The sequence below is a fragment of the Pelobates fuscus genome, chromosome 9 (assembly GCF_036172605.1).
Source record: "Pelobates fuscus isolate aPelFus1 chromosome 9, aPelFus1.pri, whole genome shotgun sequence".
Classification (NCBI taxonomy): domain Eukaryota; kingdom Metazoa; phylum Chordata; class Amphibia; order Anura; family Pelobatidae; genus Pelobates; species Pelobates fuscus.
The window spans coordinates 39062036-39077209 of NC_086325.1; positions in this window are offsets into that span (position 1 = coordinate 39062036).

Consider the following 15174-nt stretch of genomic DNA (forward strand, 5'->3'; position numbering starts at 1 on the left):
TATACACACTCTGCACTCACTACAAACACACTACATTCATTATACACACTCTGCACTCACTACAAACACACTACATTCATTATACACACTCTGCACTCACTACAAACACACTACATTCACTATACACACTTTGCACTCACTACAAACACACTACATTCACTATACACACTTTGCACTCACTACACACTACATTCATTATACACACTGCATTCACTACACACACTACATTCATTATACACAATCTGCACTCACTACAAACACACTACATTCATTATACACACTCTGCACTCACTACAAACACACTACATTCATTATACACACTCTGCACTCACTACAAACACACTACATTCATTATACACACTCTGCACTCACTACAAACACACTACATTCACTATACACACTTTGCACTCACTACACACTATATTCATTATACACACTGCACTCACTACAAACACTTCATTATACACACTCTGCTCTCACCACAAACACACTACATTTATTATACACAATCCGCACTCACTACAAACACACTGCATTCATTATACACACTCTACACTTACTACAAACACACTACATTCATTATACACACTCTACACTTACTACAAACACACTACATTCATTATACACACTCTGCACTCACTACATTCATTATACACACTGCATTCACTACACACACTACATTCATTATACACAATCTGCACTCACTACAAACACACTACATTCATTATACACACTCTGCACTCACTACAAACACACTACATTCATTATACACACTCTGCACTCACTACAAACACACTACATTCATTATACACACTCTGCACTCACTACAAACACACTACATTCACTATACACACTTTGCACTCACTACACACTATATTCATTATACACACTGCACTCACTACACACACACTACATTCATTATACACATTCTGCACTCACTACAAACACACTACATTTATTATACACACTGCACTCACTACAAACACTTCATTATACACACTCTGCTCTCACCACAAACACACTACATTTATTATACACAATCCGCACTCACTACAAACACACTGCATTCATTATACACACTCTACACTTACTACAAACACACTACATTCATTATACACACTCTACACTTACTACAAACACACTACATTTATTATTCACACTGCACTTACTAAAAACACTCTACACTCACTACAAACACACTGCATTCATTACACACACTCTGTACTCACTAGAAACACACTGCATTCATTAAACACACTATCCACTCACTACAAACACACTACATTCATTATACACACTCTGCACTCACTACAAACACACTACATTCATTATACACACTCTGCACTCACTACAAACACACTACATTCACTATACACACTTTGCACTTACTACACACTATATTCATTATACACACTGCACTCACTACAAACACTTTATTATACACACTCTGCTCTCTCCACAAACACACTACATTTATTATACACAATCCGCACTCACTACAAACACACTGCATTCATTATACACACTCTACACTTACTACAAACACACTACATTCATTATACACACTCTACACTTACTACAAACACACTACATTTATTATTCACACTGCACTCACTAAAAACACTCTACACTCACTACAAACACACTGCATTCATTATACACACTCTGTACTCACTAGAAACACACTGCATTCATTAAACAGACTATCCACTCACTACAAACACATTACATTCATTATACACACTCTGCACTCACTACAAACACACTACATTCATTATACACACTCTGCACTCACTACAAACACACTACATTCATTATACACACTCTGCACTCACTACAAACACACTACATTCACTATACACACTTTTCACTCACTACAAACACACTACATTCACTATACACACTTTGCACTCACTACACACTACATTCATTATACACACTGCATTCACTACACACACTACATTCATTATACACAATCTGCACTCACTACAAACACACTACATTCATTATACACACTCTGCACTCACTACAAACACACTACATTCATTATACACACTCTGCACTCACTACAAACACACTACATTCATTATACACACTCTACACTCACTACAAACACACTACATTCACTATACACACTTTGCACTCACTACACACTATATTCATTATACACACTGCACTCTTTACACACACACTACATTCATTATACACATTCTGCACTCACTACAAACACACTACATTTATTATACACACTGCACTCACTACAAACACTTCATTATACACACTCTGCTCTCACCACAAACACACTACATTTATTATACACAATCCGCACTCACTACAAACACACTGCATTCATTATACACACTGCACTCACTACAAACACACTACATTCATTATACACACTGCACTCACTACAAACACACTACATTCATTATCCATACTCTGCATTCACTACAAACACACTACATTCATTATACACACCCTGCACTGCACTATATGCATAGGAGTGTAATTTTTTTTAAGGGGGGGGGGAGGCGGAATCTTGGGTGAGTTCCCACACTTTTTTCCCCAGGACTTGACCCCTGAACAGCACATATCACAGAGAGAGCAAAATGTATCCCCTCCAGTAATAGAGTACTTTCAATAAGGATTCCAATATACTCGTATGAATTGGAGGGGTGATTGGCCTTGAAGCGCAAGACTATACTGAAAAGCGGGATTCCTCAATTAAAGAGGTTAACTCATTTCATATTTTATGTATTTTTTATTTTACCAACTGTTTTGTCCAACATTGATAATGCTGTTTTCCTTCATGGCAGTTTCACTGGTTACACAGTCTCTATGTGTGTAGTTAGGAAAACAGTGACTTCCACTAGAGTTAAATCTCTCCAATACAGTACATCACCCAGATTAACCTCTGCAGCATATACAAAGCATATCCATAGACATAAATATAATAAAACTAACAGTTACATAAAGAAGGTAATCATTACACACATGAGTTACTTTATCATCTTCTAGCCCTCCGATTCGTGATTATTTAATATGCTTTTGGAAACGTAGGTTTCCCTATATTTTTGCTCAAGTCAAACATTACAATTCTGAACCTTTTCAGTGATCCTTGTTCCATTACGTACAGTGGCTAGTCCTTCAACTTATGATTTAAATATGCTGTAATGTGATTTTATGGTTTAAGCAGAACTTCTAGTTATATGACCACTTTTTATGCTCCGAAACAGGAAAACAGCCAGGAACATTTTCGTTTGCGGAGGCCTTCTTCATTTCCAAAACAGACAGAAAATAAAAAATCAAACACTCCCCCACAGGGTGAAGTAATTGAACAAACTGTTGTGATCACTACAATAAACTTTCAGTGCTATCTAGATAGGCGAGGTGATGTGTAAGTCAGGCAAAGCCTGGAAAACGAAATGGAAAAAATGAAAGGCACACAAATGAAAAGAGATAGAGAGGTGAGAAAGGTCAGCTCACAAAAAAATGGAAAACATAACAGAGTAGTAAACAGACAGGCCAAACCAATAAGTAAATAACGGAGACAACAAAAAGAATGATAGTGAGTGATATCGTTCGGAAGATCAGAAGGGCTTATTTACGAAACACCAAATACTTGTGAGCTGAAAACAGAAAACCAAATTTAGATTAAAAAGTGGTGAATGTTAAATGGTTGCTGCAAGCATCATGACCACTTAAAGGGTTACTTCAAATACCATGACCACTTAAAAGGGTTACTTCAAGCACCATGACCACTTTGTTTTTAATTGGTCATGGTGTAAGGACCATGTATTTGCAGCGTTTCAATATTGAAATGCTGCTCGTATTGAAATATTGCAGCCAGCTACCAGGGATGTAATGAGAATTGCTAATGTTAATTGTGTGTATCTTCTTTGCACGTGTTCTCATTCAATGGCTGAGAATGCTCAGCTGATGCTCTCAGCCAATGAATGAATAGCAGTTCTGCAGAATCCAGATGCCATTCAGCTGCTATTTTTCGCGGCTTGGTGTGTTTGTAAAATTGTTTGCTCCCTTAACGAGGAACAGTTCCAGAGAACTAGACATACTGATAAGGCTATTTGCTAAAGTGTATATAGTCAGGTATTCAACGTGAATTAGTTATTATTATTATTATTATTATTATGTTATTGGTTAACATATAGTTGTAACCAGACAAGTTGGACACACAGGAACAGAGGGGTTGAGGGCCCTGCTCAATGAGCTTACATGCTAGAGGGAGTGGGGTAAAGTGACACAAAAGGTAAGGATAGTATTAGACTAGTGACAGTTACAAGAGAGGAATCAGTCGGGAGCTACTAACAGTTAAGTTAATTTAGTTAGACTCATTTGCTAATAAAGTTCCTTTAATAATATTGTAAAGAGCTGAAGAATTAGTTGAAGTTATATAAATGACAAAATATACATCAAATGTAAACAATAGCTGATCCTTTGTTTCCAATTCAACTATTTTGACCCACATTCTAAAATTCGGCTATAATTCACTTTGAATTCACACTTCAGTGATTTTGGCTGTGAGATTGAAAGGCAGCGTACGTGGTGCAGAGCAGTGGGCTACATTCAAGACATTTCTGCCATTTATTGTGAATTATATCTGCAATATTGAGGGCTCTATAAGATTAACAGTCAGTTAGGCACGTTGACAATCAATCTTAAACATTTTGTCCATTAAACTGATATTTTAAAGAATTCTCACGTTAAGTGGGTTTGACCTAAATTTTCCAAGTCTAGTTTCCACTCAGCAGACTTTTTTGTTTTTTGAACAGACCCCTTTGAGTAAATAGCTCCTAAATTGGAGTCACTCAAATAATCCGGAATAGTTTATAAATATAGCTTTCAGCTATTTAAGGTACTGCAGGTCCCTGTCAAAGGAATAGAAGAGCACAAATAGCAAAATAAATATTATGCATAACAGTACTTGGACAGCTAAAGACACCTTCACAGTTTCTGTGGTTAGAAACATCTTGCAATGCCAGATGTAACTCCACTGACTACGAGATAGTGTTGAAAATAATTGTACATACAATTTACAAAGGGATAATTAATTTAATTCCAATTCATAAAAGTAGATTAGAAAATTGCACACCGTTTGCACGGTTGCACAATTGTACCGTTTAACAGAATGTAGAACACTGCTAGTGTTCTAGAATATTTAGTGGTGTTTTTTTGTGTTTTTTTTTTATGAATGTTTTAGCACTTAAAGGACAACAGTCACCTCAATATTTTAATATAATAATCATTTTATAAAGTACTTAAAGGAGGTTGTTTTTTTTTCTAAAATTAAGTATATGTAAAAAAAAAAATAGAAAAACTCATCCCTTCAGCCATATACATGCATCTTTGGTCAGACTGTGTTTGAAATGTGATAATTTCTATCAATGGTCTTCCCTGCTTCACTTCCTATAGAGAGCTGGTAAAACTGCTATATTTATTTTTATTTGCTATTGTGCTATACACCATGTACACCATGGGCCTCAGAGAACCAACCTGCAGGCATTTCTGGGGCCCTGAAGACTTTCATTTTGCCACCCTACAGGTACAGGACATGCCTTTCTATAACTTGTGTTAAAGGTGGCCTGGTCTGCATCAATGGTACAATGAGGCACCTATTTAATGTGATTGAGAATGCTGGAGAGTAGTGTTTGCATGAGCTGTGTGCTCCAGCTAGCCTCATTACTATTGTTAGGTAATTCATGCAGTGTATAGCATCATGCATAGGTGTATGACTGTGTGTATATGTGTGTGTAGTTATATCTATGGGAGTGTGATGTGTGTGTATAGAAGTGGGTAATGTTTTAGGTGTGTGCATGTATGGGGTGTGTAAATATGTTTGTATGGGAGTGTGTTTTTGTGCATGTAAGTATGTAGCTCTGTGTGTGAGTATGGGGATGTGTAACTGTTTAGGTGTGTGAATGTATGGGGTGTGTAAATGTGTGTGTATGGGAGTGTGTAACTGTGTGTGTTTGTGCATGTGAGTATTTAGCTCTGTGTGCGTGTATGGGGGTGTGTAACTGTTTAGGTGTTTGCATGTATAGGGTGTGTAAATGTGTGTGTGTGGGAGGGTGTAACTTTTTGTGTTTGTGCATGTTCATATGTAGCTCTATGTGCGTGTATGGGAGTGTGTAGCTCTGTATGTATGGGAGTGTTGAGCTGTATGTGTGAGGATGGTTTTCTGTGTGTGTGTTTGCATCTGAGAGTACAAATCTGCAGCCTCATGAAAGACAACCAGCACCCACATTTCATCCAGACATACAACTAAACAATATACAATATGTAAATAAAAATGTGTTTTGGGTCTGTCTCCAGGGCCTTAAAAAAATGATTGAATGAGATTTGAGATTAAGTTTTGAAAATAAGTAAACACAGAGTGCCCAACGACCAACTCTTTTAATTAAGTTATTATGGTGAACACACAGTTCTATTAAGCTCTTACCAACAATTATGGATGAGCATAGTATAGTGAAAAGGGCAACTATCAGCCCTTACTGATTACAACAGAGGCGGCCAACTACTAATCATTTTTTTATAATCCCACAAGTTCCACAAAGAACACATGTTGCATAGTACAAAGTGCAGAATGTAATTACTTTAATAAAAGGTTCCATACCGGACTGTATCATTGCTGGACAGATTACAAAGTACAAAGACGATGATAGACATACATAAACTATTTGGAATTTGAAAATTTGCATCTTTTGACTTAACCCCTTAAGGACACATGACATGTCTGACATGTCATGGTTCCCTTTTATTCCAGAAGTTTGGTCCTTAAGGGGTTAAAGGAACACTATAGCATTAGGAATACAAGTATGTATTGCTAATGCTATAGAGCCCTAGTCACCATTTAGGTGACTAAGGCCCCATTCGGTGGAGAATAAATGGTTAGTTAACCCTTTATTTACTTACCTTAAATTAATGCCAGGCTCCCTCTGCAATTGTGACCTCTCCTCCTCCATCGACGTCGGCTTCCGAGTGATGCCGAATAGCATGCACGGCAAGAGGCACGCACGCATTCAAACCCGCCCATAGGAAAGCATTGCTCAATGCTTTCTTATGGGGATCTTCTTTGATGCTGGACTCCTTGAGGACATTGTGTAGAGATTAATTCATCATATGCATTTCAGGGCTTAGTAAATAAAACTTCCTATCATGTGACATTTTAATATGCATGGATAACAGCAAAAATAAAATGAAAATGGCATTTGTTTGAGTGGGTGTTCTTTTAACGATGATTGTTGAGCTAGCATGAGAATTTTTAAATACAAGGGTTTATCATGCAATATATCAGATGAGTCATTCACATTACGGTATCTCCAGGAGATTGCAACTTCAATCACATTAACTGAAATTAGAAAGAAGCAGAAACATTTACGGAAGCTATTTAAAGCAAGAACTTAATAGAGAATATCCCAAAATAGTTTAGCTTGTAAATAACAATTATGCACATTTGACATAAAATGGAATTACAATAGATTGTCCCTTTGCTTACTCGCTTCTCACCTCGAGGCATGCATTGCATATATACATCAGATCGAGGAGTACATGTTGATTGAGCTTAAGAAATTATCTTACCATCAGCAGTTATAGAATCCTAACTATACTATTAAATTCAACAGTATTTACTTTCAGGATGTCAAAATGAATGAATTGCTTACTGAACAATGAATTCTCCCTGACACGTTTTACAATCTTGATTATGCATTTATCTTGATCAAATGTCAATGATTATTCCACCTTGTTAATTTGTTCTCTATGATTTATTTGGTGAGATAGAAGTTGATATACACTGGCAGTTTGGAGAAGCAATAAACATTAAATTAGAAAAACTTAAAGGTTAGAATTACACTCAAATTCAGTGGTTTGTACCAAAACAATTGCAGAAGTGTAGGTAGGAACAGCACTCAATCCCTAAGCAGCAACCTGGGGCTCCGGAGAAGGACTAGCAATCCCACAACAGCAAAGCAAATAAAATAAATATCTCCAGGCTCTCTGGATGTTAAAGCCGCAGACAGGTTTTATTTGAAACAAAAAGGACAGCAAAATTTCGACCCAACAAGAGATCTTTGTCATGCTAACACCACAAAACAACATAAGTGTATATATAGCAAACAGTGTGAACAAGATTAGCAAATAATTAAATAAAAAATCAATTAACATATATTAACATAATTAATTAACATAATTGGTTTAAACAAATTGTGCAAATTACAACAGAATCCATACACGTAATAAATATAATAATCCGTTACTTACCCCTGTGTATCAGAGGAGGGAGAAACTAAATTAAATGAAAACAATAAAAAAAAAAAAAAAAAATGAAAATAAAGTAAAACAAAATAAAAAAAAGGAAAAAATGAAAAAATAAAAAAATAAGCAGAGGACGCTTATCCTAAACGCCAATGGAGACACTAGTGGGTAGGTGAAATGCATAGAAGCATTTCCTGGTGTTGGAATGCATAGTGACAGTGCATGCGCACTAAAGAGAAAGGGATAAGCAAAAGTTGTTGGTATAGTAACAGAAAGACGGCACTAAACGTTCACACGTGCGTACACAGGATCTCACAAGCAATAGCGCTAAACTATAATAACCCATCACCTATGTCTCCAGGCAATCTGCCGAATGGAGACAAATATGTGCACATATATAGCCGAAGCTAATGAAAAGTCCTATGTATTCGTGCGTACATGCCCACGAACACACAGATAAAAAAAATATAAATCACACTAGTTCTCGCGCATATGTCCCGGTGTAATTGACCGAACAGAAGTAGCTATGTGTACATATAACCAGAGATGAACATATCCTTAATATTTGAACTGCCGAAAGCTTAAAAAGGAAGAAAGAAAGAAAAAAGGAAAATGAAAAAGTTAAAAAGATAAAAAAATAAAAATATTTTTTTAAATAAAATAAAAAATCATAAAAAAATAATAATAATAATAATAATACAAATAAAAAGTAAACTCAGACACACAGAGGGAAATCAGAGAGTATACGAGAAAAATATATATCAAAAACATATATCTGAAAATATTAAAAATAAAAGTGAATTAAATAGTATATAAGTTTTTACTTTAATCATATTGGTTATCACCAGATAAAGGGGACATTCCACTAGACAGATGAGAATATAAAAAGTTAAAAGATATATAAGAGAGTTAATGAAGTCACGATATATGCACATAGTTAACAACCCTATAGTATCGACTATAAAGTGTGTGATATAATAGTGTTAATAATACAAATATATAAATAGCCTACATCAATAATCGAATAAATAAAAAATATGGAATAATGTATTTATATGTATAGTTGTTTATATAAAACATTTGTGCAGATTAGCTCATATATTCAATATAATAAATCATGAATAATAACCTTCTTTCAAAATGAGCAATACAAAACAACAAATTATCATTCTGAAAAATAAAAAAAAAAAACAGACTAACATTTAGTCCAATAGCTACCTACTTACTGCATTTCACATAGTCATGTGACATGTCAGGAGGTAAATCATATGTATTGTATAATTGGCTCTTGACTAAAAAAAGTTAGGCATCTAGGGAAGAATTTATAAAGCGGGGGTAACAGGAGGTTTTGTTACTTGATAAAAAAATCCCCCCCGCCGTGTATCAACTTAGTCCGTATTTAAAGTTTTAATAAGTGATTTCCTATAGGGTTATTCTCTAAAGTCCAAATGGCCGCAAACCAAATGGGGCAAAACCACCTGTCTGCATAAGGGGCCATTTGGACTGCAAAATCCAGACATTGTTGATGAAATTCATCAATGTCCAGATTTTGAAATTCAGGTCCCGAATGGGCTTGAATTTTGTCTGGAATTTAGTCAAACCAAACACAACCAGATGGCTGCAACCTCGGAGGCTTCAACTCCTGGTCCTGATTAAACAAAAAAAAACAATCGATATGTCAACTTGCAGAACGATCAGCTGGTGGGCAAATAGTTAAAAGCCCTTTGTGGTGCAAGGTTTACTTATGTGGTGGCTGCCAGCAGGTAAATAGTTCTTCAAATTTTCAATTCACTTGCAAGAAGCAAGTGAATGATAATTCGTGAACGTGTATCCTGCTGAATGCATTCGGCTTATTATTGGGTCGCCATGTTGTTGTTGATAAATCTCAGATTCCGGTGCTGTAAACTGGTTTGGAAGTGAAAATAACTGATTTCCCGGACTCATCCGAACAAATGCTACAAAAACAGTTAGATTGACTGCTCCTGACCGTATTTGGCTTTAGTAAATCTGTGAATTGTCAATGCGGTTGATTTGGGAATTTTCACTGCATTTTGTCGATTTGGCCAAAATCTGTTGTTTAGCAAATAACCCACTAATCTCACTTATTGGGTTGATATAGAGCTTTTCCTACTACATAATTTAATTGTGTATTACAGTCTCTTGTATAGTTCTCCACATACATTGTGATTATACGACTTTATAATATCACAATGTTATCATTAATTTATATTTTTTTCATTGTATCAATCCCTTTCATTTTATTATAATTCAAAAAGTCTAAAACCTTTATTTTTATCTATTTTTTAAAAAATATATTTTACAGTTCTCTTATACGGTTCCTGATTTATAAATACTCGGAAAGTAAAATTGTAGGCCTGCACTTAAAGTTGTTTGGTAATATTTTTGAAACAAAATTTGAAGCTATAAAAAAAAAAATTATCTGTAGTGCTTATGGTTTTTAATATACTTCAAGTTATTGTAATTAATATAAAGGCAATAGTAACCCATTGTAGCAGAATTCTGTTTTCCAGAAAACATATTTACATTAAATATAAAAAGTATACTAAGAAAATGAATATGTTATACTGCAACGCAGTGCAGCCTCTGACTGTTTTAACAGTAAATGAGTAATGATTCACACAAGGTAACCATATTGCAAGCGTAGTTTATATGTGCAAGGCTAGGGAGAAGAGAATAAGAAACGAAAAGTGAACATAAAATACTGAAATTCGATTGGTATGCAATGTGAAGTTGTAAACATAACGAGTAAATAGTGAAAGTGTTGCAAAGATATTTGGGACATATTTCATTAAAAGAAGCAACTATATAGCTGGTGCTTTGAGAAATTTTGCTCTTTTTTCATGTGATCATTTATCATATATTCCATGACAACTGGGAATTAATTGTCTAAATCCATATTCTAACCATTCTAAACGTGGCTGTCATAAAATATGTAGAGAAGCATATTGTACATATTGATAGGGGGGGTTTAAAGGGTTAAAAATAAGATACTTGGAAGAGTAGTTTGATGTTAGACCCAACTGACTGATCTTCCAGCTTAGCACTTATATCCAAAATGTAAACTATCAATGACATTCTCAAAATGAATGGAGGGTGTCTGCTGTGATATAATTTTTGAGAAGCAGATGTGCTTGAATTATGGCTCACGTTTAATGTCTGAGGACTTAATTAGTACCTAGTTACTCCCACCAATGTATTACTCATATTCCCTGATTCACTCAGTAATTAGATTGAAAACTGTGAGTGACCCCCATGTGGGAGAGTGAGATTAATGAACTGGGCACTTACATTTGTAATACAAAGTATTATTTTGTTACTTTTGGGAAGAGGAATATTTCATAGAACACCTTTATGTCCATGGTTTTCTTGTAAATGATTAGACTCTCTGCTGTTCTGGCTCTTCAAATGTTCAAAATAGATAGATGGGTATTTCTGGTCCCGTGTGTTTTTGCTTAATTAGCCTTTTACACAAAATGATAAACAAATTAAGCAGTAAATAAGGTTTCAGAAAAGTATAGTTATTAGAAATAAGTAAACAAAATGGTCCTGGTTCATATTTTTTTCAGCTATTATTATAAACAAATACATTGAGTGAGACAAAAAAGGTGACTGGCAATGATCAAACCAGGTAGGTTCACCTTTATCCACTCCCACTAAAACCTGAACAATGTACTTTTAACCCCTTAGTAATAGCAGAACCTACAATGTAACCAGGACATCAGATGTTAAAAGGCTTTGTGACCAGCAAAGCTATGTTAGAGACACGCTAGCATCAGATCTCTGGTCAGTGGTGGAACTACCAGGGTCGTAAAGGTCACTATTATGACAAAGTTCTAAGGTTCCACCTGTAAAAAGGATGGGTGCCCAGGACAGGCGGAGGCCCCTCTTACAATACTGTTATTAAAGTATATTACCAATTTGGCAATATACTAAATAGCAATTACATTTCCATAGGGAATACTCTGTAATTGAGTCAAATCACTGATGACAGGTTACTGTGGCAATGTTTTGACTTATTCAGTGAGCCCTGGACCAGAACAGTATTTAATGTGGTCTGCATCTGCTTGAAGTGCAGACCACATGCCCACCCACTGAACCATCAGGGATGTGGCCAGCAGCACAATGGGGACACCAGGCATTATACCAACTTGCCAGCAGAAAGGTGGGCTTTTTCTTTATTCTTGCCCTGGGGCCCAGTGGTTCAAAGTTACAAGCCTCTCGTGGCTGCCTCTAGTACTCAATGGCTGTAGCAGCCCATCAAGTCTGTAATATTAGTCATTACTATAGGGTGGTACTGGGAGCTTCCTGGAATCCTAGTTCAAACAGTGCGGCAGTCAATAAAGTGGCAATCAAAACTAACATAAATATAAAGGATGAGTTTAGGCTTCAATGATAGCTCAAGCCCTGGATTATAATGCATATGGTAGATTTCAAACAATGCTTTGACAGACTTGCTGCATCTAAAATGATCTAGATGTAAATACTGCTAAGGGGCAAAGTAAATACTAACATGTTAAATATGAAATACAGATTAAAATGTATAGGAAACATTGAGGAGAAAGGGAAAACCTAGGATGATGGGGTATGGGTAGCTACAATATTGAGTCTCTATCACTGCAATTTTGTGAATGTACCAATTCCAATTTTAATATGTATTTTCTATAGCTCTATTTCTTGTTTGTTTCGAGAAACACATACACACAGCTACAAACACGCAGACACAGGGGGAGGTAAACACATAGACTTGCAAATCCTTGTTAGAAAACCCTTACAACAAACACGTGGTTGGTTAACACAGGATAAAGTGCTTCAGAAATGAAATAAAGTAACAAGTTAAACAAAGTGTTAGAGCCACATGGTATTCACCCACGTGTGCTCTGGGAGCTTAGTGAAGAAACATTCATATCACTTGTTTAGGATTCTTTTTGTTCCGGAATTGTATCAGAGGATTGGAGAAAAGCAGATGTTGTGCCTATATTTAAAAAGGGTTTAAAAGCTCAACCCGGAAACTAAAGATCCATGAGCTTAACATTGGTGATTGGAAACTTATTTGCAGGGCTGTTAAAGGATAATATTCAAGAATTCAATATGAACAAAATTATCATTAGTAGGAATCAGCATTGTTTTATGAAAGACAGGTCATGCCAAACTAACAAATACATTATATTAAAATGTTAGTAGAAATATAAATCAGGGTGTTCCATTAGATGTGATCTACTTGGATTTTGCTTATGTATTTGATACAGTTCCACACAAGAGGTTACTATTAAAACTGCAATCAATTGGCTTAGATGAAAAACATGTTCTTGAGTTCTTCTCATTGAAATGGCTGGGAGCAGTGTCCCTGTCCCCTTTAGTCCTGCAATGTAAGAGAGAAACTGCAATTATCACATTGTGGCACTAAGACAGTCTCTAGTGGCTGTCTACCAGACAGCAACTAGATGAGCTTCCGGAAGTTAACCAGACTTTTGGTCACCTAACTGATGCTGGACGTCTTAATGCTCTTCATGAGGATGGTTAGCGTCAGTTATATCCCCATAGGAAAGCTTTGAAACAATGTTTTTGTATGGGTAGGGCCAAATGCACTTGCGGCACTTACGCATTAGCTCCCTCGCAAAATGGGGCGGGGGATGGGGGACAGGGTCCCTATAGAGCAGGGGTTCTCAACCCAGTCCTCAGGACCCCACACCAGTCCAGGATTTGGGGATTACCTGGGTTTTTCTAAGGTGTTTTAGATAAAGGGAAAAAAAACACCTTAGATTCTAAGGTGTTTTTTTTTCTCTTTCTAAACACCTTAGACACACCCAGGTAATCCCTAAACCATGGACTGGTAGGGGGTCCTTGAGGACAAGGTTGAGAACCCCCGCTATAGAGGAAGAAATTCAACTACAGAATCTCTTTAAAGATAGAATGCAGTGAATAGTTGTAAATGAAACATTTTCAAATTGGACAAAAGTGGTAAGCAGCCTATTGCATTAGGGTGTACACCCTAAAGCACAAACACACGCCTCGTGTATATGTATGGATGTGTATATATATACACACACATACATACATATACTGCTGTGTGTGTGTGGGTGGTGTGAGGGTGCTATGTGTGTAAGGGTGCTGTGTGTGTGAGGGTTCTGTTAGTGTGATGTGTGTGTTTGTGAGAGTGCTGTTAGTGTGCTGTTTGTGAGGATGCTGTTTGTGTGTGAGGGTGCTGTTTGTGTGCTGTGTGTGAGGCTGCTGGTAGTGTGCTGTGTGTGTGTGAGGGTGTTTGTGTATGTGTGTGTTTGTTAGGGTCCTGTTAGTGTGCTGTGTGAGGGTGCTGTGTGTGTGAGGGTGCTGTGTGTGTGAGGGTGCTGTTTGTGTGATGTGTGTGAGGGTGCTGTGTGTATGAGAGTGCTGTTTGTGTGCTGTGTGTGGGTGTCGTGTGTTTGTGAGGGTGCTGTTAGTGTGCTCTGTGTGAGGGTGCTGTTTGTGTGTGAGTGTGCTGTTTGTGTGATGTGTGTGTGTGTGTTTGTGAGGGTGCTGTTAGTGTGCTGTGTGTGAGGGTGTTGTTTTTGAGGGTGCTGTGTGTTTGTAAGGGTGCTGTGTGTGTGTGTGTGTTTGTGAGGGTGCTGTTATGTACTGTATGTGTGAGGCTGTTGTATGTGTGATGTGTGTGTGAGGGTGCTGTATGTGTGTAGGTGCTGTTTGTGTGCTGTATGTGTTTGGGTGCGGTGTATGTGTGGGTGCAGTTTGTGTGCTGTATGTGTGTGGGTGCTGTGTGTGTGTCGGTTCTGTTTGTGTGCTGTGTGTGTGTCGGTGCTGTTTGTGTGCTGTGTGTGTGAGGGTGCTGTTTGTGTGCTGTATGTGTATGGGTGCTGTGTGTGTGTGTGGGTGCTGTGTGTGTGTGGG